At 32.3% G+C, this 27,707-nt stretch overlaps 1 protein-coding gene across 1 annotated transcript in view; it reads left to right on the top strand.

Annotated features, from left to right (window-relative positions):
- LOC126881763 (protein prickle-like) overlaps positions 1–27,707 on the top strand; it is a 425,582-nt gene that overhangs the window by 19,790 nt on the left and 378,085 nt on the right. The window lies entirely within an intron of this gene.

Here is a 27,707-nt window from a genome sequence, read left to right as displayed (position 1 = left end):
CTAAAACTAATCTTCTTGTGGTGCTGTCTTCTTTAGTGGAGGTTAGCGACTACACTGGCAAATCTGTCTCTTTCCAATGCGGCTCTAAACCAAGATGTTGAGTCAAAGCCGGTCCAGTCTCTGATATTCCTAAGCCATGAAATCTGGCTTTTCCTTCAATCTTACCCTGGATGATCAGTTGTGCCAGGCGGTACTTTTCGTGTCCCATGTAGCTTTAATGATTCTTAGCAATTCCATATCTGTACCTATCCTTCTCAAAACATTTTCATTGGTGGTGTGGGTTGTTCAAGGTATTTTCAAGATTCTTCTATAAAGTCAGAGTTCAAAGGCTTCAAACTTGTTCATCAGTATTATGTTGAGTGTCCAGACCTCCGTTCCCAAAAGTATTGACCACACATAGAAATGCAGAAAACGACATCTAAAACTAATCATACTAATATTAATCTCTAATAGGCGGAATGGGACGTTTCGATGCCGCCGGTTCATCGCCAGTCCATTTCATCGCCGTCATATCTCGCATTTCCTAGAATTCCTAATTAATACTAAAAATAACTAATAATTGTAACTGTCGGCATCGGCATCGAACTGGCGGCATCGAAACGGCGGCGATGAAACGTCCTAGACCCCTAATAAGTAATCCTTTTTATATATTTTGACAATTTGTTTATTATCACTTTCTTTGAATTAGGTGCTTTTTTAATTATGTCCTTAGAGTTCCACAGCAAATTCTTCTGCAATTCTCTACTTAATTCGAGGGTTATTATTCTATGGACTGTCTACATTTGGTCAGTCCTCTTATACAGTGTCGAATCATGGACATTAAAAATATCCACCATTATTCGTTTGGAGGCGTTTGAAATGTGGCTGCACAGACGAATACTAAAAATACCTCGGACGGCTATGTTAGCAAATTATATGGCAGTCATTAAGAGAGAAAATACTGCTCGCGAGCTGCTTGATAACATCAATTGTAGAAAGATGGCCTATTTTGAACGCGTAGTAAGGGAGAACGATATAATATTCTTCAACTTAGTATGATGGGTAAAATCAAAGGACGCAGAGGAATTGATAGAAAACAGGCCTCTTGGTTGAAGAATATCAGGGAGTGGACAGGTATAAAGAAAGCAGAACAACTATTTAGAACAGCTCGAGATAGAGACAGTTTCGCCATGTTAATCGCTAACGTTAAGGGGACTTGATAGGGCACGCTAAGAAGAAGAATAAATAGTGTCAACTAAAGGGATGGTCGGGGTGGACATCACTTTGGGACATCACACAAGGACAAGAATACAGTGCATTTAGAAACATATTAACATTATTAGATATAAGAGAAGAGTCCAAAATTTTGTGTTGTAGGTTACAGTAGATACAGTAGCAGTTGTTAGATACCTGTATCAAAGTGTGTTATTGAAAAGGCTTTTTGAAGTTATACTTCTTTAGGCGCGATTGAGATTGAGGGTGAATTTACATTGATCTGCGCGCATGCGCACACCGACAGTTTGGTATTAATCTTTATACGGGCTCTGATTGGGTGTTGAAATGATCTGTCAATAATTGTTCAATATGGAGGTTATCAGTAAACAAAAATGTTGTATAATATATTAGTTTTGACACTTAGTAGTCATCGTTGACCGAAGATGGTTGATTGGGTCCTCGGGTAGAGTTTCACCATGTTCCCAGAGGTTTAATCCCTGAACATCGGCGTTTAGCCATTTTAAATTTATTTTAACATAATGTAGATATATTTATAATCACAACCATTGTTTGGTTCTGGGGCTATTTTGCAAGTATTCAAGTAAGTAATCATAACCACATTTTTTTAACTTTCACAATTTCAACCATCTTTTCAATTTTAATAGTGGGATTACTTATTTGATTTTAAATTCACTGATGATGGACCGATAGGTTTGAAAACGTTCTGATGAACTCATTTTATTGAATCCATTGGGATTCTAAAAATTTTTAGTAAATATACCTTTTACATAGAAGTGGTTTTTACTTCATGTTCCAGTTTGATATTAGTTTTTATTGTTGTGAGGACAGAAATAAAATCAAATTTATAATTATAGTGACTTTTTAAATAGTTTTGAAAAGCCACAGGTACGTAATTCTAAATGTTTCAGTTGTATTCCAATAAAAAATTATCTTCATACCTATTTGGAAAATGTAAAAAAATAATGTACTTACCTAGTACTTGCTATGCTATACCCCTAGTAGGCAATGCTTTAATTTACATAATCTGATTACGAACAAACTTTCTACAAATTTTCATCTAATGTATCGTTTTCTTACTCTATATATTGTTGTATTTTAATTCGACAAAAATCAAACTAATAAAAATTCATATAAACAAAATGTCAAAAAGTTGTTCAGTTTGTGTATATTCCCACATGACATATACGCGAAGGTGGTGCAGTTTGAAATCGCTAAGACTCTCGTACGGCGGGATACACGGGAAGGTTCAAGTCCAATGCAAGTTATATCATTTTTTATTTTTTTTTTATAGATTTTATGATTGTAAGTATATTGTTATATATTTTTTTTTTAGAAAATACGTATTTAATTAAAATTTTTGGCAACAATTATTGTTCACAAATCATTTGTGGCATTTTTCATTGTGTTTGTGTGTGTTTTATTCTTTTATTTTTTTAATTTTTGGTATTGTTTTATTAAAAATTATTGGAAAGTAGTAGAGAAACTGTTTAAAGTATATTGATTTCGTTGAAATCGTATAATAGAAGTATAACTTCTTACGTGCGTACAAAGTACACACATTCTTTTTTTTTGCTAATTTCTCTGGTTTAATGATCAAGAGATTAATAAAACTATAACTTTTCAAAAGAAAGTGCCCTCTTAAAAATGTTAGTCTAATTTACTTTCATAAGAATAAAGTATTTTTAATGCAATCACGATAATCTGCCTCATAACAATGAAAATGAGCTTGACAATCACCAATTGCGGATAAAGAGACGAACAACTGATCCTCGATAATAAAACAAACGTCCTCGTCCACGAATAGTCCGCGTCCGCATAGACCGCTTTTCATTCAGCATTCAGCCGGTGCGCCGCAAAATTCGACACCTCCTCTTTTAGTCACGGATTAAAATTTATTGACATTTTGTTCAGTACGCCTCTATCTCAGTACATGTAGATAGGTACATGGCGTTAAATTATACTCAATAGGGTGTTCTTTATGAAGAAGAAGAATGTGGGAACCCATATTTATGTAAATGCCGAGCTTGTTAAGATATAGCTACATACACCAGTCATTTCTATTTCAGAAGTTATTGCTTCAGTTAAAGAGATTATCTAGATATTAGTAGAAACATTTTAAATGGGATACATGTATATTGTCACAAGTGTACAAAATGTCAGATAAAAAAAGTTTTTCAAAATACATATAAGGCATAAGGTGTACACGAATCAAGATAACTGAGCTTCATCTTTACTTACATGTTGGGTTTTTTTCACTAAATGGACAGTTAAGTTTATGTTTTGTTTGTATTCTCTAGAACTCGAAAAACAAAAACAAAACTGAAACAAAACCAAAACCCTTGTTCCATTATGCGAACTACATTTTGTTAAGTTCTGTTTTTGTTTTCGGTTCCTTTGCACTGGTTATTACCAGGATGTCAAAGTAGAGGTTTTTTTAAATAACCTGTAATGTTGGAAACGTCACATATTTTCTAACTGTCTGTTTTGTTTCACTATTTTTCTTAATATAGTTGGTGCTCAATTCTTCTCTCACCTAAATATTCTGATTATTCTTTCACTTTTTTTTTTGTCTAATCTTTTCCCCGTATTCCAACCCAATTACTAGCTTAACTATAAACATATAAATGTTTTTTTAAGCTTAACTAGTGATATAGTTGTTTTGGCAGATGGCAACTCCGTTCTGTCATGTCAGTCTTCGCTCTAATGAAAGGAAATGTTTTCTTATGGGGTTCGATTATTTTTCATTCTCTTCACGGCTTCTTTAATTTCTGATTTTGTTATATCGGGCATTAAATCTGATCCTTGTTCTAATACCCCAGTTTTGTAACTGGAGGTTGTATTGTGTTATCTTTTTCTCTTGATCTAGATCTGTGTAGAATTCTTTAGCTATTATTAATATTTCATCTCTGTTAGTAGTTTCTTCTCTACCTCTGTTTTTTAGTTTGTTAATTTCTATCTTTCCCTTTTGCACGCTTCTTCTCAAAACTTGCATGTTCTTATTTTGCCCTATTAGTCTATATGCTCTATAAGTTCTATAAGGGCTTTCGTAGGTTGACTGGTTTTTCATCCTTTTTGTTTGTTGGCTAATATTTAGTTTGAGCCTGTTGCATTGTGTTGACTATTTCTTTGTTCAATATAATACCTACTGACGTCTGTTGTTGTTGTGTCTTTCAATTAATTATATATATTTTTCAAACGCCTGAATATTAGTTGGTCTTGTCCATTTCTTTGGTTGTTTCTTATTTATCATCTTGAGTCTTTCTTTTTCCATGGATATGATTATTTTCGCTCTTAATATCCTATGATCACTGCTTGTACTAAACAGGTTTAACACATTTACGTCTTTAAATATGTAATTACTTTTTATTTGTTAAAAAATAGTCGATTTTGTTCCTTGTTTTTCCATCAGGGCTTTCCCATGTCCATATACTGAGTTTTTTTCTTTTTAAAGAAGCTATTCATTTAATAGACATTGTTTTCCAAAAGAAGTTTACAGTTTTTTGCCTCAATAATTTCTGCCTTTGCTTCCACAATTTTCCATTATTTCAGAGGGGTCGTCATTAGTGCCAATTTTTGCGTTGAAATCGCCACCTATTATTAAGAAGTGGTAAGGATTTTCCTTGATTACACAGACTATTATGATCGTAGCATATTTCTTTGTAGAAATGAAGAAATGTATAATCACAAATCCAATCCTCACGGCTCAATAACAAATCCTAACTATAATAAAGATACCAGAAATTAACATATATATTAGAATCCTCTTAACCGTGTGTACATAAATTCCCCCACTGACAAATGATTCTGTCAACGTTTACCAAACTTTTATCAATTTCAACTCGAATCCACTTTTCTCAATCTCTCGGTATAATTAGAATAGAACGGGCGATGATTGACTGTGATAGCTTGGCTCCGCCCACTTGCGTTCCTTTGTACTCAACTACCTTGAACAACACATTTCATAAAACCCACTGAAAGCTTTCAGGCCAGAAAGAAAAGGAAAAGACGTACATTTCGAGATGAGTAATACAAAAGTAATATCAATTGCGGATATGCAATACGGAGGTTCATCTGTAAATGGCCCGAAGATAATCAAATCTAAGTAGATAATGTATAGCCACTATATATTTGTTTATTTTATAACTAGGCTCATCTAAAGTAATCCTAGTGATATACAGATCGTGCAGGATTATTTTATGCAAATGTAAGAATGGATTAATAAGATTGCCTCAAAATAATCGAAATGTATGCCGTAATTAGCTTCTGTGAAGAAGAAGGGGCGATGTACAATTATTAAGGCTTGTACATATATGAAATTAATATAACTTCAGTTGTGTGGACTGTATGTTTTAGGTTGCTGGTTCAAGAGGAAATTTAGAGAGGGATGAGAATAATAGAGAAAATATAAGTTCGTAAACAATCTTACCCAATGTCCTGTTTGGTCACTGTTCGCCCGCGTTTCGCTCAAACACATATGCCAGTTTCACATGCGGTTTAAACTTCTTCGCGCATGAGTTTAAATTGTTTATATCGAATTTACGAAGATAAAAGCAGCTTTTCAGCGATACTGGCAACCAGGCAAAGGTCCAATTGATATAGAAATTGTAGTCCACGAAAGCTGACACAAGAAAGAGAGCTTATTGAGGTTGAACCCAGAGAGAAACGTTTAAGAGCGTGAAGAGATGTGTCACCATGGTTGACACAAGATATAGTCCTTACCCTTCGGCAGGTAGTCCAATTTTCAGTTCACAAAATGTCCAGCAAATTTGTCTATATTGGGAGGGATGAAAACTAGGTAAGGATAACTTGATACTGTTAGTGGTTGGTTTAAGAATTATTTAAAATTGAGGATGAAAAATATAAAAGTATTTTTTGCATGTGAAAATTCAAACAGGCAAGGGTAAACTCTTACGAAGCTAGAAAAAGCAATGAAAGATTTTGAAATTATTGAAATATTTCTCAACAGTTTGTTTGAGTTTTATTCCTGTTAAAAGACTTCGTTGTTTAATTTCTCTGTATCAGAGCCTCATCTCTGTTTTCCTCCTGCTCCCTTGTTGAAGAGGGATAGAATATTTTTCGTAAGCCGAATGAGGCAGGAACTAAAATTCGAATTTTTATTCTCTGCGCTTTTTAAGATAGAAAAATAAAGCAGAACAGAGTGATGCATTACTCGACAAGGGAATCTATAATTGCATTCACGACCTGTCGTTCACAGTGATAATAATCTTTAGCGAACTAGTTCGTTTGGTACCAAAAAAAGTGAATGAAAATATAAACTAAAAGTAAAGATGATTCAGATTTGATTACAGAACAGGGTCTCCACTATGTGCTTATACGTATTTCGAATTCAACTTGTTCTCATCAGAGCGCCTGTGTAAAGGCGCTGAACTGAAATCAAATATTTTCATCCATTCGGTGTAATTATTAAAATATTACCAAAGATGAATCGTAAGTCGAATGAGGCAGGAACTAAAATTCGAATTGTTTAACCTCTGCGCTTTTAAGATGGAACAAGCTGAAAATGCGAGCATTATCGTAACGAAAACTTTTTTGAAGATATTCTTCTTTAGCGGCGAATCGATTGAGGGTAAAATTGTACATGATCCGCGTGCCTGCGCACACTGACAGTATGTAGTTCTGACAGTATGTAGTTCATTGCTAATCTTTCAAGATAGGTATGTATGTATCTGTAACCGTGCAAATAAGTCATTAAAAGAATATATTAGTGGTTTTAGGAAATGTATTATTTATTATAATTCTTGTGTTTTTGGATTTGTGTTTCCCTGTAGTAAAATAATAAAATATTATGTAAGCATAACATTTTTACACTATATGTCGCCGTGTTGTGTAATTATATCCGAAACTTACATGTCTATTTCTAGGGCCTCGCTGGAGTAGTGGGAAATGCGTTAGCACTGAGATTGGAAGGTTGCGGGTTCAATTCCTGGGCGATTCATATTTTTTTTGTTTTTGGTTGCTTTAATAAAAATTTTTTGAAAGTGGTAGATAAGAAAGTTAGTTTGATTTTTAAATAAAATACAAATAACCTTTTAAGTATATTTACTTCGTAATTACCTATTATATAATAGAAGAATATCTTCTTACGTGCGTACAAAGTACACACACATTCTTTTTTATTTACGTATTTTAATTCATAATATGGAAAATTGCTATTATGAAAAGTTTTTAGAATTAAAAATTAAGTTTTAATGTGCAATTATATCATTCTAATTTAAATGTTGTGAACTATAAAGGTACTTTACTCTTGATCGAAATTAATATTTTTTATATACCTCGTATAAAATTAATAAAATTTGATATATGATGCTTGCATCATAAATCTTAGACCATGAAGAGCTTTTTATGAAGAATAACTTTTTTTCGTCAAATTAAAAATAAAAGAGTTATAAATGAAAATGTTGTTGGTATCCATAATTTGAGAAAAATCTTCAAATATTTTTTTCCATTAGAAGGATCTAATTGCACATGTCAGACCATATTTCTTTATTCCAAACAACATTTCATAAATATAGTCGGTTCGCCAAACTCAGACAAAACTGGCTAGTAATTTTAGTCAGTAATTTTGCTAATTTGGCAAAAAAATAATTACTAAATAGTTAATAATTACTAAATAATTAGTAATTTTGCCAATTTTGGCAAAATTTGCAAAAAACAAAAAAAATTCCTACTAAAATCACTAGCCAGTTGTGTCTGAGTTTAGCGAACCGACTATAATAACAATTTTCATTTCATAACAAATGGAACAATCCATTTATCATTAGTTACTCCCATTAAAGAGGAGGCCGTATACTCGTATAAACCTTTTTAAAGTTTGTATTTTTGAAGTTAATTGTATTTTTGAACATCTGTTATTTATTTTCTCTAATAATTAAATTCACTATCAAATGTCATTGATATTTTATTAATACTAAATTTAAAATTGAGTTTGACATTCATGAAGTGTCAAAATCAAATGTAAACAAACTATGCTTTGCTTAACGAATTCAGATTAAAAAACTAGCTTACTTACTAGCAACGATTTCAGCTGACGTTTAGTGTGTCGACAGAAAGTAAAAGGATTGTGACGTCACATTTTAGACTCTTCGATTATCTCGAAGACGGTAGAGATATCGAAATGCCGTTTTCAGATTTGGATTCAAAAGTCAAAACTACATAAGAATCCATTGATAAATCTGCTCTAAGTACTGCAGGAGCAGCAACGCAATAAGACACAGATTTTGCGAATTTATAAATGAAAAGTTTTCGTTGAAAATAAAGCAAAATAGCAGAGTTCCATAAGTTTTCTTTCATCTTAAAAAGCGCAGATGAGAAACAATTCGAATTTTATTCCTGCCTCATTCGACTTACGATTCATCTTTGGTAAATATTTTAATAATTCCACCGAAAGGATGAAAATATTTCACAATAAAACACTGAAAACTTTTGTTTTCTATACTTCCACAAAATTTATTATTTACAACTATGTGACTGCAGATACTTGTGTCAAACTGGCAGAACTTTTGACAAACGGATAGCAGAACACAAAAGGGCTTTCAACAATAGAAAAACAGACACTTCTACATACGCACTTCACCTTCTAGATCATAATCATTCTTTCAATGAAGAGTTTCAAATTCTGCATATCCAAAATAAAGGCCTTAAGCTATCTTTTTTAGAATGTATGGAAATTAATACATTGAAAAATACAGATATAATTCTGAATGACCAACTCGAGACAAACAGCTCCCCACTCCTCAACCTCTTCAGTTAGAGACTTAAAAAGGCAAACACATTGTAAATTATATCACTTGAGAAAGGCACTCTGCCGAAACCGCTATAGTTACATAGTTGTAAATAATAAATTTTGTGGAAGTATAGAAAACAAAAGTTTTCAGTGTTTTATTGTGAGATAAAATGAACTTCCATCAAGTAACGGTCGAATCCATCAATGATGAAAATATTATTTGATACCAATTCAGCGCCTTTACACAGGTGCTCTGATGAGAATAAGTTGAATTCGAAATACGTATAAGCACATAGTGGAGGTCCTGTTCTGTAATCAAATCTGGATCTACTTTACTTTTAGTTCAGAATAATTTATTTGTTAAAGCATTCAATGATCCCAATTGCACTTTGAAATTTGAATAATTCCTACTAAAAACGCCAAGAATGGATGCTGAATTTCCTCTCTGAAACAGAAAAGATAGACCATCTCGACCATTGCATCACATATTCTCGCTCGGAGACACAGACTTTTACTTAATTAAGTTTAACCGACCGGCTGTTCGGAGGAAAGAAGTCGCAAAAGTCGAAACATAAACAACCGCGCGGTTACACAGACACTGCCGATGGGCCAGCGATCGCAATTACGGCCGCTGCTTGTAATTGCTTTGATTTGATATCGCATTGTTGATGGAGATGCATAAATACACCCTGAGGAATTTTACATCTGTGTATGATCTCGCGGAATTTTACGATTGGATTCTTTTTGTTGCGTTTGTTGCGATCGTTGAAAGCAATTTTAGATGTGATTGCATCCATTTGAAAGAGTTTGTGCATGCAGTTTTTGTTGTTTTATCTTCAATAAGTTGGTTGACATTGTATCGTTTTATTTTTCTTGAATTTAAATTTTTGGTGAGCACTGTATATTTTAAAGCACCCCTTAAAAATGTTCATATTGCTCTTCGACTTCGAGGAGCCAATCCCCGATTTGAGCTCATTTCATAGTTTACTGTCGCGATATCTGCTGACGTAAATTTATAGTTGTGTGATCGAGATTTCGCATTTAAAGCGGTAAGTTGACATTATTTGTCATTCTCGTTTAAACATCTTCTTCATGTAATTTCTTTGATTTGATATCGCATTGTTGATGAAGATGCATAAATACACCCCGAGGAATTTTACATCTGTGTATGATCTCGCGGAATTTTACGATTTGATTCTTTTTGTTGCGTTTGTTGCGAACGTTGAAAACAATTTTAGATGTGATTGCATCTACTTGAAAGAGTTTGTAAATATATTGCGTAAAATGTATTTGGATATTCGGTTGAAATAGAGAAATATATAATTTTCCTGGGAAATATTTGTCTTACATTTTATTGACATCGTTTTCCCATTCGTCTTGCATTTACCATAGGTCTTTAATTTCTTTAATAACTATACCACATGTCCTGTTAGTCTACGGCTTCGCTTATGTTTTCCTATCTCTGGTACTACTTGTCCAGTTTTTATTCTTAGCTTCTTTAGATCATGTTCTACTTGGTCTTACTATAATAAGTCTTGGTCTTCCCTATCATCTATTATTTAACTTTCTCATCTCTAAAACATTTTTTACCATTTTACCGTCTTCTTCTTAAGGTGCCGTGCATCTCTGCGTAGACGTCCACCATACATCGTCTTGTCAGGTGAGATGTTATATAGTCAGAATTAAATTATTCTGTTTTTAGCAGTTTTGCGAAGCATTTCATAGCTGTGGATTCCTGTCCATTGGCGAATATTACGGAGCCATGATATCATTTTACACCCTAAACATCTCCTACCCTCTATCTTTCCTTCGAGTACCAGTTGCTAAAAAGTGTATCATGTACTTAACTTACCTTATCTTAATCTAACGATTTCGAGTTTTCTACGGATAGATTTTTTTTCGGCCCCCCGTTAACGAAATCCCCTGCATTAAGAGCCAATATATGGTAGAGATACATTTTTAGGGTACAAGGTTTCTCCCCTTGTAATAATCTGACGCACTCGAGTAACTGCAAAAATCCCCGCCAGGGCTCCCCTACCATAAGTTTCATCTAAAAATTTTATAATACATGGCAGTAACAATGATATATCTAGGATACGTCATTTATAATTTAAAATAAATTATTGAGATTGAGTCAACACGCATGGGATAATGAACATAGAGTTCAGTGGAGAGATTCAAGTATAGTCCTAAAAGAAACAGATAGTAAAAAGAGAAAAATCAAAGACGCGGCTCTAATTATGCTAAATGAAACCAATTGTGTCGCAAATTCCTCAGTAAAATGCAGTAGGATGTGGTTACCCATACTAAAAGAGGAAGTCAATAGAAAGAAAATACCATGATTAGTAAGTCAATAACATATCGAGCTAGTACAGATTTTATATTTTGGTATTATTTATATATCTATGTATTAATAATATTATTTATAATTTAAAATAACATATGTACATATTAAGGTCAGAATTTGGTATTAGTTTTGAGAGTAAACAAAAGTAAGACCTAATACTCACGATGTCGGGATATTATCACGAGGTTTTTTCCTGGTTTTCCTTCGCGATTTACTATGGAGTCTCTAACGCGAGAATTTTACTGTCACCGTTGCATGTGGTTGTCTTTTTAAATACAGATCACTTGTTATGATTTTTTTGTGACGGATATTCTTGAGTTGGGGTTGATTTCTTGTAATCGAATGAACTATGTTTCAGTAAAGTCGTCCCTGGAACGCAACTCTTAAATATTGGCAATATCATTTTAAAGTCTTCTACTTGTCTACTATGTCTGAATTTAATTGAATTTTAAAGTTAAGTCTGAAGGCTAATAAAATAATTTTTTTAGGAAAATTGTGGATTAACTGCTACACGATAAAATTCTTAAAAAAATAGTATTTTCTTTAAAATAATCCACGTCAATACGTTTGTTAATATTTGTAGACATTTTAGTTGAATTTTATTTAAAAATTTAAGCAACAATTGTATGCCCAATATATCGCATCAACTACCGAAGTCACTAGATGGTACTCTACATCGTCAATATTCTGTTGCCTCTTGTACATCTACCTTCGATGCCAGTTACACCACTTGCTATTTGCTTTCGTTACAAATAAAACCTGTCTCGGTATATTTTCTTACACGGAATCGATATAAATAAATTTAATGTTATGACTTTGGTTTTGCTTTTGTTATGGACTCGATGGAAATAGTTAGGAGATCTTAGAGGTCATAAAAGACTATACGGCTCATACTTAAGTTAAGTACTTGAGATGAGTGAGCGTTATATGGCGCGAGGGCAAAGAAAGGAAAAAAAGACAAAAAGTTCAAACTGCGATAGTTCATATATGAAATAAGACTTATTTTTTATACTAAGTTTCTTAATTATTGACAATGCGGCAGCCTCATGTAGGAGAATGTTTTTAAGAAATAGAAAATTCAGCATCTGGCATCTTTCTTTTTACTGAAATTAAAATTAGTGCAGTCACTGAAGGTTTTCGCCTCCGATTTCGTTGAACGTCCATCGATTTTCATGAAAATTGGTAAGTAGTTAGAGAATACCTCAAGAAACAAAGGTGACATAATGCCAACTTGCGCTTTTACCCTGGGGGTCCATTCCACCCCTACTCGGGGGTGAAAATTATTTTATTAAAAATAATACCATAAATCGATAGAGGGACAAATTATAAGCAAAATGTGTTATATAAAGTTATTAAAATAAACCAAAACGTTTTGAGTTATTAAACATCAAAGATTTTAATTTTTCGTGAGAAAAATTCATGTTTTTAACCGATTTTTCATAAATAACTCAAAAACTATAGGTTTTTACAAAAAAGTTATTATTACCAATATTGAAGCTAATAACAAATAAAAATAAAATCCTGGCTTAAAAAATTAAAGTAATGTTAATTGAAAGTGAGTTATGGGTAATTGAATGTATATTTTTTTAAACGAGTACTCAAATCTAAGCATTCAATCATAAATAACGGGAAAACGATGCATTCTATAAAATATACGTGCAATGCACTTATCAAATTACTTCGAAATACCTATCAAATGAGCTCCAGAGGAAATTAATAGCATCAAAATTAAGCAAGTTATGATGATAAGAGAACCTTTTCGAATTTTTTAGGAAAAAGTGAAAAATAAAACATACGCCCTTTCCACAAAAATTAAAATTTATAGTAATCCTTACAAGAATGTCTTTGTATTAGTATAAGTAATGATTTTAACAATTTTGACCGGTTTAGAATGCATATTTTTGAAAAAAGGATATAATTTAAGAAAATCAGAATTTTTAAAATTATTGTAATTTTCATTTTATTTTGATAATAACTCCAAAAATACTCAATATACGTAAAAAATGATATATAACGAAATTTTAGTTTTTTCAGTACCACATATTCCACAGTTTTTACTATTTCTCTAGGGTAAAAAATAACCGAGATAGAAACGTTTAAAGCTTAAATTTTGCTGCGACAACCATGTAACCCGGAGTATTTAACCTTTTATTTTTAAAAAAGTAACAGGTTTAAAAGGATAAATTTGACGTGTTTTAATATCCCTTGCAATTAACTTTCAAATGGTTTTTAGATGAACGTGATATCTTAAAAATTAACGGAGTTTTATAAAAACATTTTTTGAAAAAATTTTTAAAAGATAAATTTTGAAAAATTTTTGGAGCATAAACTTTTACTGCTATCAACTTGTTTGGGGGCTTATTTGATAGATATTTTTAATTACTTTGACAAATGTTTAATACATTATGTTATAAAATGAATTATTTTCCCGTTATTTAAGCTTGAATACTTGGATTTGGATACTCGCCGAAAAAAATTTACATTCAATTACCTATAACTCACTTTAAATTAACACTAAAATGTTTTTTAGTAAGGAGTTTATTTCATTTTTTATTAGCTTTAATTATGGTAATTATAACTTTTTTCTGAAAATTTATAGTTTTTGAGTTATTTATGAAAAATCAGTTATAAACATGCATTTTGCTCACGAAAAATTAAAATCTTTGATGTTTAATAACTCAAAAAGTTTTGATTTATTTTAATAACTTTATATAACAAATTTTGCTTAGAATTTGTCCCTTAATCGAATGGTGGGGTTATTTTTAATAAAATACATTTCACCCTCGAGAAGGGGTGGCATCCACCCCAGGGTAATAGCGGAAGTTGACACCATGTCACCTTTGTTCCTTGAGATATCCTCTAACCACTCACCAGTTTTCATGCAAATCGATGGAGGTTCAACGAAATCGGAGGTAAGAGCTCATATCCACCTTCAGTGACTGCACTAAATAATCATCGGAAGTATTGTCTAGAAAAAAATTGTCAGTTCCATCGTCTTTTATATGAGGTTATTCAAAACTAGCATTGTCTTTTTTAATCACATGATTAGAAGACAATTAGAATAGAACTACTGACAGTAACTGGACCAAAATTAATACTGGCAGATGCGGATGACATTGACATCGTGGGAAACACAAGTCACCAATGTGAAGGGGACTTTTAATAAATTTAGTCCTGTCGCCAAGGGGGGTACAACGGCCTCCTTTATTCAGATGGACTTACCCAAGTTTTTTATGTATTTTGACCCGTAGAACACGAATTTTTTGGGTAACAGTTGATCCGGATGTCGATAAGATTGTTATAAACAAAGAACTTGAGGAATTACATAACAGCGATTTCTAGCAAAACAAAACATTTTTTTGTATTTTTTGGGTCATTCTAAGCAAACAATGTGCTTACAAGTTTTTTGGTAGGATGCCTAGTTTTCGAGATAAACGCGGTTGAACTTTCAAAAAATCGAAAAATTGCAATTTTTGAACCGGAATAACTTTTGATTAAAAAATAAAATAGCCATTCTGCTTACCGCATTTGAAAGTTCAAGTCAAATTATATCGGTTTTGATTATTTGCATTGCTAAAAATTTATTTTTTTATTGTTAAACAAAGCTATAAACACATAGCGCTTGAGTGATGTTTTCAATGATCTCCCATTTAAAATCAAACGAGTAGGTACAAGTGTAAGCGAGGCTGTTTCTACGTAGCATGAATTAAAACGCATGTATTTCGCACGGGAAACACTATGTGTTTATAGCTTTGTTTAACAATAAAAAAATAAAATTTTAGCAATGCAAATAATCAAAACCGATAAAATTTGACTTGAACTTTTAAATGCGGTAAGCAGAATTGCTATTTTATTTTTTAATCAAAAGTTATTCGGCTTCAAAAATTGCAATTTTTCGATTTTTTGAAAGTTTAACTGCGTTTATCTCGAAAACTATGCATCCTACGAAAAAACTTGTTAGAACATTTTTTGCTTAGAATGACCCAAAAAATACAAAAAATTTTTGTATTGTGCGAGGAATCGCTGTTATGTAGTTCCTCAAGTTCTTTGTTTATAACAATCTTATCGACATCCGGATCAACTGTTACCCAAAAAATTCGTATTCTACGGGTCAATATACATAAAAAAAATTGGGTAAGTCCATCTGAATAAAGGAGGCCGTTGTACCCCCCCTGGCGACAGGACTAATTGGAGCTAGAGGCAAATAAAAATGGTTTAGGGGAAGTGAAGAGAAAACCAAATACATATGCATCAACAGACAAAAGAGACGAGACATAGTAGGGTAAAATGTTACAATAGACTCATACAAATTTGAAAGAATGGAGAGTTTTAAATATCTCGTAGCAACAATCACTACAGATACAGATATCACGGAAGAGATAAAAGGGAGACTTCAGGCAGGAAACAGATGTATTTATAGCATCCACAACACTATTATGTAAATCTATGAACCTTACACGAATATCAAAAATCAGAATATATAAAACAGTGAATAGACCGGTGCTCATGTATGGGTGTGAGACGTGGACTCTAACCAAAGCAATTGAAAGGAAACTTAGATGTTTTGAGAGAAAAATCCTCAGAAGAATCTTTGGACCTTATCACGACCCTAATAGCAACCAATACCGAATGAGAACAAATGCTGAGGTCAAGCAGATGTATAGGGCGAGTGACATAGTCCAAGAAATTAAATCTCAGCGTCTAAGATGGGCTGGCCATGTCCACAGACTCCCTAATAACTGTCTTGCCAAGTTAATCTGGGAGAAAGCCTCCCCAGGAAGAAAGCCCTTAAGTTGAGACGTCCACGAATGTGATGGAGAGACAATATATGGTCAGATTTAAGAACAATGGGGCTTCCCACTGACCCAAACTATCATGGACGACCGTTCGAGATGGAAGCGAGTTGTGCAGTCAGGCAAGACCCACCCCGGGTTGTAGTGCTACCAGAAGAACAAGAATCATAATATGATTCTCAGCGACATATCCATCAAAAAATGTTTTTAACGTATGCAACAGCAACATGTTGAATACTTTGAAAACCGATATAATTTTTTTTTTTCGTCATAAGTATTATATAATTTAAAAAAAATCAATTATTTTTTGTTAATCTTTAACAGATAAGAAGTATAAAATGTGCTACATTTCTGCATATTTGACACACATTTTTCGTTTAATTTTAATAAACGCGATTATCTCCTTAACCGGTCGAATGGACAGCTTATTATATACTTAATTAGTTAAAAAAGAGATGGTATCTCGGATCTGAGTGGCAAAACCGGCTTTTTCGTCATTTCTACCAAAATCGTCGCAGGTAGCAGGAATGCCAACTGAAGTGAATGAGCGATTGGCACGACTGACAAGCGGTAATTCCACGATAATCTGATTCATTTGGTAAACAGAATTCTTTCGATGTGTTCTTGGGTTTGTTGGGCTGAAGGCTTTATACTCCTAAAACATTGAAGCTGAAATTTTTGTATTGAAGATGAATAGTTGTGAAAGAGGTGGAGAACATACTTTACATAGGCCAAAAAACTTTGTAGCAGATATAACACAAATTATATTGTTCTCTTCTTATTCTTCTTAAAGTACTGTGAATTTTTGCGTAGATGTTCACCGTACATTGTCTTGTAAGATGTCAGATATTTTGACGGGTAGTTCTGTTATTCACAACACCCAGTAAAACATAAATTGAATTTAAATAAAAGTAAATTCTGAATAAACAAATAACAAAATCAAACTTCTCTGTATAATAAAAAGAAAATAAAATATTAATCCTGGTGAAGTTATTGACCAATATTCAACGTTGAAATTCCACTATGCTACGACTCACTGTTGAAATTTGAAAATATTCGAATTGAATCGAAAATACGATGCGTTAATCAATTCATACATAGACACACCGAGGAGAAAGAATAACCACTACTTATTCTGGGTTAGAGGTGAACGGATCGATCAATACTCGATCCGGTGAGGAATGGAAGAGCGACCAATCAATACTTGATCATCGGCAGGACGGTTTGGCCTTAGATTTAAACTCTAAGATTCGGTTCGAGAGCTGCTACTAGATCAACACTCTAGCATAAGCGATTGACCTTCAGTCAATAAACTAAGGCCAGTAGAGCTGTTCCCAGATCAGCAGTCTGGTAGAACTCACCTCTTTATTGCAGCGAACGTTTTTTACATCGTCGCCGGTGATCATTTCCTAGCGCGAATCGATGGTGGTGAAAAGTAAGGTGGGAGTGCGTGTGTACAGAGCGTTGGCACGCTAGCGGTGCGAGCTGGCCATTATATTAATAGTCCAGGGCGCATCTGTTTTGAGATGGACGTTGAGAGGTGACTCAAATTTTTTTGCAGAAATTGCTTGAAAATAAATCAAATAATAATATTTGAGTTACCCTCCCTCTCAAAAAGGTCTGGAACATTGTTTAAATAATCAAAATGTCAAACATTGAAGGAAAAATTCGATTTTTTTCTTCGTTTTTTGATTATAACTTTAAAAGTATTCATTTTCGAGAAAAGTTGTACTAGCATAAAAGTTGCGTAATTAAATTTCCTACGATATAGAATTGGTTAAAAATTTAAAAAATAGTCACCCTAGTTGCAAAATAGCAATAATTGCGAAAAAACCATACAAAAACAAGTATTCACAACACCCAGTAAAACATAAACGTTACGTTACGTTTTTCAACCATTTATGCTACACTTGGTCCGTCATATTTCACCCAGAAAAACTTTATGATACAGTAAAACAATACTGTAAATTTTAATAAGATCGGTTTAATAGATTTTGCAAAATAAATTTTGCAATCCAGCTTTCGCAAAAAAATTCATTTTTTCAAAATGTTACAGGACTGAAAATAAAGCAGATAGCAAGTTGAATTTTTTTTGCTTATAGAAGTGTACTGCACCTTTCATTTGCAATTTTCAAAATTAAAATCGATTAATAACCACGGCGTCAGAAAATTTTTGAAATAAACAATAATTTTTGGTGCTACGCGCAGGACAGCGGTGTGTTCGATTCACACAATTTGATTTCCACCAAAATTTTTTCCAATCTGTATTTAATATATTATTTTCTTACTCTATATTTTGTTGTATTTTAATATTTTAATTCCACAAAAATCAAACTAATTTTATTATTGTTTGTGAAATATTGTTTAAACAATTGCATTTGTTTAAAAATAATAAACTTTTATTATTTAAGTTAAAATATATTAACAAAGAAAGTTTTTGCTAATAAAAGTGTTATTTCAAAGGATAGAGTATGTGTTTTTATTTTGCAATAAACAATTTATTTATTTATATCGAAATGTAATAAAAATTAAAATGCATCAATCATTATCAAAGGTCATTGGAGTGCCCAATCAAAACAAACTATCCGCTGTCCTGCGCGAAGCACCAATAATTAATGTTTATTTAAAAAAATTCCTGACTCCGTGGTGTTAATCGATTTTAATTTTGCAAAATTGCAAATGAAAGGTACAGTACACTTCTATACGCAAAAAATTTTCAACTTGCTATCTGCTTTATTTGCTTTATTTTAAGTCCTGTAACATGTTGAAAAAATAATTTTTTTTTGCGAAAGCTGGATTGCAAAATTTATTTTGCAAAATCTATTGAACCGATCTTAATGAAATATACAGTATTGTTTTACTGTATCATATAGTTTTTCAGGGTGAAATATGAAGGTCCTAAGTGCAGCATAAATAGTTGAAAAACGTATAATGCGAATACTTGTTTTTGTATGTTTTTTTCACAATTATTGCTATTTGGCAACAAGGGTGACTATTTTTTAAATTCTTAACCAATTCTATGTTGTAGGAAATTTAATTACGCAACTTTTATGTCAGTGCAACTTTTCTCGAAAATGAATACTTTTAAAGTTATAATCAAAAAACCAAGAAAAAAATCGAATTTTTCCTTAATTTTTTGATATTTTGATTATTTAAACAATGTTCCGGACCTTTTTGAGAGGGAGGATAACTCAAATATTATTATTTGATTTATTTTCAAGCAATTTCTGCAAAAAAATTTGAGTCACCTCTCAACGTCCAAATGTACTAATATTTTTACAGATGCGCCCTGGTCTATAAATCAGGATTAAATTATATTATTTTTGGGAGCATTGCGAAGCATTTCATAAATGTGGATTCCTATCCATTGGCTTAATACTTTAATATACATAATTTCTCTCAACTTTATATTCTTTTCTGTTCTGACTTCACTAGAATCATATATTTTGACTATTATTGATTTAATTTAGAAGTTTTACTGCGAATAAGCCGTAATTTTAATTTTAGTTGAGGTAATAAGTTTCTTTTACGTTTCAATTTCCACTTTGGTCAACGATTTTCAAAGTTAAATTCTAAACGTCAAAATAAACTTATTTAAAAGTGAAATTGTGGCTTATTCGCAGTGGAAATAGTAAATTGCAATAATATTACACAAGGAAATAGCCTGAGAACAATATTTTATTGATTTGTTTCCACATTCGTTAGTGTTCGTCGAAGACCGTTTGGTAAAAGATGCTGTCGACACCACTGGCGATACAATTTGCGGTTGGAATTGTGTTCGCATTTGCTATTCATGAAAGACGATGGACGATGCTGAATCAGTCAATAGAGGCAATTATATCAGTCAGTTTGAGATGTGAGTCGTTACGAGAGAAAAAAACTGAACAACACGACCTATGGCGGCTTTACAACACGTTGTTTTAGATTTTAGAGTAATAATTGTCAAATTGATGTTCCTCCTTTAGTAAATCTAGAGAATAAAGAAAGCATCAACCCAAGCGAATATTCTAAAGAGAATATATATTTACAGAGAAGAGTTGCATCTTTAAGCTACATTATCGAGAGTTATAAACTTTTAGTTCAAAGTTATATTAAATTAATAAATTCGTACATGATTAAAGAAGGGGTTGAAATTTAATTAATAATGTCATTTCAGTAAGTCTACAAATTATCATGTATATCAAATACATAAATAAATTGTAACGATAGCACTACTACAGATAGTTACAGTGCTACTGTAGGATAATACTCTAAGTAACTATGTAGGGGAGTGCAATTAGAACGAAAACATGCATTGCTTCGGAAAAATTCAAACAAGCTTATATTTTTCTAAAACTTTTTTTGTTAGTTTATGTACATGTTAAAGTAAAAAGTTCTACTCGCAGAATTGGCCGCTAATTGTTTATTAATTGGTTACAATGACAATTATTTTGAATAAATAATTTTAAAAATATCGTTAAATTCATCAATTTGCTTTGATCAAATATGTTTCTATTTTGTTTTTGATTATGCTGAATCCGAATATGGCATTGTAATTTGAAAATTCTTATACAGAAGCTCTTATACAGTGTGTCTGCGTAGCTAGGAACCACATGAAAAACTTTTTTATTATCAATTTTACGAAAAAAAGTTATTCTCGGTAAAATGCTTTGGATAGTCAGAAATCTAAAACTCAACCATCAGATATCAAATTTTATCAATTTTATACGAGTTATGTCAAAAATATGAATTTCGTTAAAGAGTAAAGTACCTTTATATTCCAGAATATCAAAAAATTATATTATGAAAAGTAGTTTGAAATTAGAAACTATGTCTAAATATACAATAATTCTAACGTGCTATGTACTAAGAGTATAAGTCATAAAAAAGATTTTTCGGCATTCTTCTATATTTTCAATTATATAATTTATAAGGTATTACCAAAGTAGAAACTAAAATAGTTCATTACTAATTTATTAATCATATTTCGTCACCATTTTGATATTTAGTTGTTATAGTTATTTCATCAGTGGTAAAAAATACTTTGAAAAGTCCTAATAAAAAATTTTAATTTTTGACTTATACTCTTAATACATAGCACTCTAGAATTACATCATTCTAATCGAAAAATTAAATTCAATTTTTTCTCAAATTACGGATACTCATCATCATTTTATTACAATTTTATGATAACTATTTTATTATCACTTTTACTAAAAAAAGTTATTCTTCATAAAATGCTCTCTCTGGTCTAAAATCTAAGATACAATCATCAGATATCAAACTTTTTTAATTTTATACGAGGTATGTAAAAAATATGAATTTTTCTTAAGAGTTAAGTGCCTTTATTATTCACAATATTTTAATTCGAAGGATGTAATTGAACACTAAAACAAATTTTTTAATTCCAAACAACTTTTCTTAATAACAATTTTCGATATTGTGAAATGTAAAGGTACTTTACTCTTGAGTGAAATTCATATTTTTTGACATACCTCGTATAACATTAATCAAATTTGATATTTGATGATTGCATCTTAGATTATATACGATGCAGAGTATTTTATAAAGAATAACTTTTTTTCGTAAAACTGATAATAAAAAAGTTATAAATAGGTTCCAAGTTACGCAGACATACTGTATAAGAGCTAAAAAAATTTTTTTGTTGAACATTTATTATTGTTAAAGCTTATTATTAAATGTATTTTAGGTAAATTTTACAGAAAAAAGTTTTGATCACTTTGTATAAACATTTTTTTTGCTGGTAATTTTCGGTTTTTGTATTACATTTTTGTTATCTTTCTTAATTTTCTTAAAAAAAAATAGTTTATTTCATTTCTAAAGTAAAATATTTCAGTGCATTTTAAAGATTACATCCTAAGCTTTAAAAAAGCACTTATAAAACTGTAATAGATCTGTTCAAACTTGAGTAATACCGTCTTAAATTGGTGGTAATTCTATAAAACTACGAACATTTGAATTAAATTTTTGAGATTTTTTTTAATGAAACATCATTTAGTAAGATACTTGAAAGGTAAGTTGTGCAAAATTGAGAGTTTTATCAGAAAAATTGTATTAGTTACACATTTTTAAATCATTTTTAAACAAAATTCATGTAAGGCTCACTTTCCGCCCACACCGTATTTATGCCCATACATTTTATTTCTTTTTATTATAACCGTAAGATAGCTTAATTATTCTTCTTTCATGCTCAATCTGTAAAATTTTATTTGATCCATTAGTTAAAGAATTACATTAAAAAAACTCAACCGTGCACTTCGCCGTACGTTAGTTAACAGTGCGCCAATGTTTGTGAGAAGGGTGACTTTAGCGTTATAAATAAAAAATTATGAAGATACAGATTTAATTTTAGAAAATTCTTTATATAAAGTTTTTTTTGTAAAATTTTCTGAATTTTTCAATGGTCAAGTCAGTTTTTTTCTAAAATTTATACTTTCGGAGTTATAAAAAACATCAATTTTCGCAGTTCATTTGTTTAATAAAAAATGAAGCACCCACTTCTCGAGTAGAACTTTTTGATATGTTGTTTATTAAACATTTCTTAATGAAATTACAAAAAGTTCTATCTTGTTTGATTTTTTCCGAAGTGAAAATCTACAGTTGGGTCCGGGAATCTTTACCCGTGCGTCATCATTTAAAGCATACGAAATAAGTCGATGATAAGTCGGAAATTGAAATTTACTAAACGCAACAGCAAGTGACAATAAGTGACTTGCTATTGCGTTTAGTAAATTTTAATTTCCGACTTTTCATCGATTTATTTCGTATGCTTTAAATGATGACGCACGGGTAAAGATTCCCGGACTCAACATGCACTCCCCTAATGGGTATCTATATGGTTTTCTCTACGCCTATTTTAATCTCAGGTACCCTGAGAATATTTTATGTTTGCAAGCAAACCCTGCCTATACCTTTACTAAATTACGTTATGATACTTATTATGTTTTGTTACGTTATGATGATATGCAATAGATGGATTGCTTGCCTCTGTGCAGGATGAAGATGTATCCTGTTGGCTCCATAGGAGGTGTGTAGTCCCTAGATGTTAACCATGTTAGTCTCTTAAAGTTGCCATTTTATTCTTAAATGCAGCTGTAAGGTTTAGTTCATCGTGAACGATGAGTAAGTCCTTATGTTGTACCATGAGGCTCAGCAAATTCCACTCATGCGGATAGAGTATGTAAAATTTTCTGAAAAATTTTCTGTCACCAAAAGGTGGACAACAAAATATTACAAGACAGAAAATTACAAAAAACTTGAATGAGAAACTTTGTAATAGCGACATCAAAATGCATTGAAAACTACTTTGTCATTCCTTTAATAATAATAATTAAATAAATAGCAGATGAAAAAGGATAAAGTGAATAGAATTATTATTAAAATTAGTCAAATTTGTAAAAAATTCCTACATGCACCCTTAGAAATTATATTTAAAAACGTGGCTTTGGAGAAAAGTGAGGTGATGAAGAAGAAATGATTATGAAAACTATGAATATCAGTTAAACAATAAATAAAATGAAATCAAAAGTATTTTCCTCCAAGAATAGGTTATCGAAATAAATGAATTATCCATTGCCATGTTGAGCTACACAATCAAAAAATCTCTCTTGGATAATTAATCTATCTGTAATTAACACATCACTTATTAAAATATATCAAAACAACCAACTGCAAAGATATTATCTTTAATGCATACCGAAAAGAGTTGTTAAAGAGTAATTTTTTTTTTATTTAATCGTATCAATTTTTCCTCACGTTGACTACAATCTGCAACGGCTTTAATTAGTTACGCCACAGTAAAGCACAACACTCTGTAAATATTGACTGTTCAATTACAAAAGAGTGTTCAGGGGCCTTTTTCTGCGCCGCTGAACTGGAAACCAGTTAAACTGTTCTATTTTCTTTTAACACCTTTCGTACCAATGCCTAGCGATTTGTAATTGATATCAGTATCATCATTTATAATTTTGTTGTGTATTTGCGTCAGAGTTGGCTGAGAGAGTTCTTTGGTCTCAATGTTGCCATCTATAAATATTTATGGGAGTTTAAATGCCGTTTTTTTTATATTACTATTGAAATTATTTATAGAACACAAGGAGAAGAAATTAACAGTAAATAGTTATCAACATTCACTGAGAAGAAGAGGAGCGACGAATAGGTAGTTGATTTTAACATGAAATGAGCAAAACCAGACATGAACTTACTGAAGAACGAAGAAACGAATAAAAATATAACACGCCAAATTATTGAAAAATGTCGACAAGTTAGTAATAAAAATACGGAATCTGGAGAAGAGAGAAGAAAAAGATGGCCAACAGAAAGTTGTTTACAGCTATACAGCTATTACTTATGCTATATTTGCTTTCGTTTTTACTGTATATTATGTCGTCATTATTGGTTTCACACATTATTCTTAGCGTGTGCTCACTAGAGACCAAAGGATTGTATCCTCGCTCCGACCCTCGCTCCCTGGTATTTATATTCGTGAATTCTCGCATATAAAATAAATACATTATTCTTTGGTCTCCGTAGTGAGCACACCCTATAATTACTGTTTTATATATTTCATTGGTGTTCTTACACTGCCTAATTTTTATTCCCTTTTCCTATTCTAGTATCAGGCTCCCATTTCTCTTTTCCATTTTCATCGAATACTCCCAGGTGTTCAAAATTCTCCACCCTTCTAAAACTATAGCTTTTACCGCTTATAGACCTCACACTAAAGTCTCCATTTCTTTTCTTCTGTCCCCCATGGTCATATATTTGGTTTTGTCTTCATTTAGCTCCTGTCCGAATTTCTGTACTTCCTCATCATTTTCTTCCCCACAATTCTTTCGTAATTCGTGCTAAGATCTTTATATCATCAGTAAATGCCATGCACTGGTGCGGCCGTAGCGCAACGGCATAATCGCTGACCTCATACGCCAGTGCATGTGGGTTCGAGCCCTGCCAAAGCTAAACAATTTTTCATTTCTAAAAATGATACGAGCCGTCTCACCGTGCCTCGGAGAGCACGTTAAGCCGTCGGTACCCCTGGGCTAGTGTACATCGACACTAGTTACTTAAAACAGGGTTAAAGATGTAAATGGAGCCGGAACAATCCGAAAGGATCTCCCCGGCAAAAATGCCATAAGATATTATTTTTACTGGTGCTCATTTTTCATGATGGTTTCTTTCACCTTCATGCTACGTTTTCTGACTACAGCTTCTAAGCCCTCGTTTCACACGCTAAGAATTTGAACGTGCGATGGTTGGAACGCGCGATGACGTTCCAATAGTGGCTCGAGCAATCCCATGGTACCTTTCACATTACACAGAACGTTCCAACCGCCGTGTAATGAGAAAGGTATGACAGGATTGCTCGAGCCACTATTGGAACGTCATCGTGCGTTCAAATTCTCTTAGTATGTGAAAGGAGCGTAACACTAAGTTAAATATTGTAATGGATAAAAGATCTCCCTGTCTCAAGCCTTTTACAAACCGTAAGTTGATCTAAAATGTGACCGTGCCAAGCAAATTCACAGGTAGAGTTATTTGGCGTAATTTTTACTAGTCTGATCAATTTTTTTGATCAAATGTTCCATTGCTCTATACATTTTGACTCTATCAACTCTACTATATGCTTGAATAATATCCACAAACAAAACACGCAGAAGAACTTTACCTTCGGAACAGACTGTCTGTATTTCGTGTAAGCAGAAGATTTGGTCTATAGTAGATCTGTTCTTTTTAAAGCCGGCCTGGTACGATTGTAGGATTATTTCCGCATAGCAATTTTCTCTATTTCTCAATATCCTCGCCAAGATTTTGCATACAGTATCTAGTAAGGCTATACCTCTTCAGGCGTCACACTTCAATTTGTTTTCTTTTTTATACAACGGGCTTTTGTGGCCTCATACCAACCAATTAGCAATTTTTTTTCATACTTGCTATATTAGTTGATATATCCTTCTCTACAGTTTAACTCCACCAAACTTTATCTACTTTATCATTTCTATGCATATGTCATTTTTGCCATGACCTCTGTTATAAGAGTTAATACATATAATATAAGAATGAAAAACCTACATGAAAATCTTTGGTTTTTTTTCACTAACGATTATGAAGAAAAATTATCATCACAACCACAAACGTTAAACAATTAAAAAAAAAACAATTAACTAAACATCAATTTGTCGTCAACTTTATAAAGTATGAAAAATAAAATGATTTTGCGTGAAATTTCCTTTTTTTATTGTTTATATTTTTACTGTTATCCACGGATAATTTGTCGTATAATTACAATGATAAATTATTTAACACATTAAAGATACACTGCAGACGTGAGTGAATCAAATCCTTTAAACGGCCATTTTAGTCCAGGAGCTAGGCCTCTTTCGTGGCCGATCAAAGTCCAACAAGTTTCAGAGTTTATTCCCATGGTACAGGCCTGGATCCCGCGCACCAAAAAAAGTTTATTAATAGCAAGCTGAAAATTTGTTAATAGCTTAACGGCGTCTAGTCGAACAAACTTTGATGTATGGGAACACTGGAACAGGGGAAGTTTTAATTGTGGAACGTGATTTTAATTGTGGATCATCCTGACAAGTTTATGATTGTGAAAACTAGCAGGTTGATTTTAAGTTTATTCAATAGCAAACTTTATATAATATATGAAAGAATGTTTGTCCGACAAATATGTTGGGCATTTTAATAAGTCCGACACGTAGAACATGTCAAATAACAAGACATTATGTTGGTGGTAAATAGCAGTCTGATTTTTGCATGAAAGTTTAATGAAAGGGTAACAAATCAATTGGAAGTTCTGTCCGACAAAATACATGGGACGTTTTCGTAGTCTGACGTTCTGAACCTGTAACCTGCCCACAATTAAACTTCCCCTGTTCCAGTGTTCCCGTACATCAAAGTTTGTCCGTCGAGACATCGTTAAGCTCTTCAAAAGAGACAAGCGTCAAAGACAAATTTTCAGCTTGGTATTAATAAACTTTTTTTTGGTACGCGGGACCCACGCCCAGTATTTTGAACCGCTAAAGTCGAATTTCAAACTTGCTATTACGTCAAAAGTGACGGGAATTTGGAACTGATGGAACGTGCTCAAATAAATGTCTGTCACTGGAAGTATCCAGTATTTCTTCTTGCAAATACCATAAAAAAAACCTGTAAAGATATTTATAACGAGGTCAATGCACAAGCACTCCAAGAAGAGACTGGTTTCAGCAGTGACATGTCTTAAATAATTGAAGTTACTTAGATGCAAAAGTTTAAATTTTGGTTGCCAAGGCTGTAATTAAGAACTACTTAAGCTAGATCTAAAACAGTTCCTTCTTGTAGATGGTGGACTTTTAATAGGTCTAGGAGATATTCTTCTTCTAAACCTAGGAGGTGTTCTCCTATGTACAGGTCCTCTTCAGCTTCTATAGCAGCAGCTGCTGCTATTTTCTATCCATCAATTTGACCGCCATCCATATGCTTCAATGCATTCTCTTCCTCGTCAGTAGTAGTAAGTATACCTAACAGAATAATTAAAGCGCCCTAAATGTGGATAGTTATGATCTTTTTGAAATTCCACGTGTTTAATACTACCATATGTTCCAAATATTTCTAGAAT

The sequence above is a fragment of the Diabrotica virgifera genome, chromosome 3, assembly GCF_917563875.1.
Source record: "Diabrotica virgifera virgifera chromosome 3, PGI_DIABVI_V3a".
In the NCBI taxonomy this organism is placed as follows: Eukaryota; Metazoa; Arthropoda; class Insecta; order Coleoptera; family Chrysomelidae; genus Diabrotica; species Diabrotica virgifera.
The sequence above is the reverse complement of the archived record's forward strand: the minus strand, read 5'-3'. Positions and strand labels throughout refer to the sequence as shown.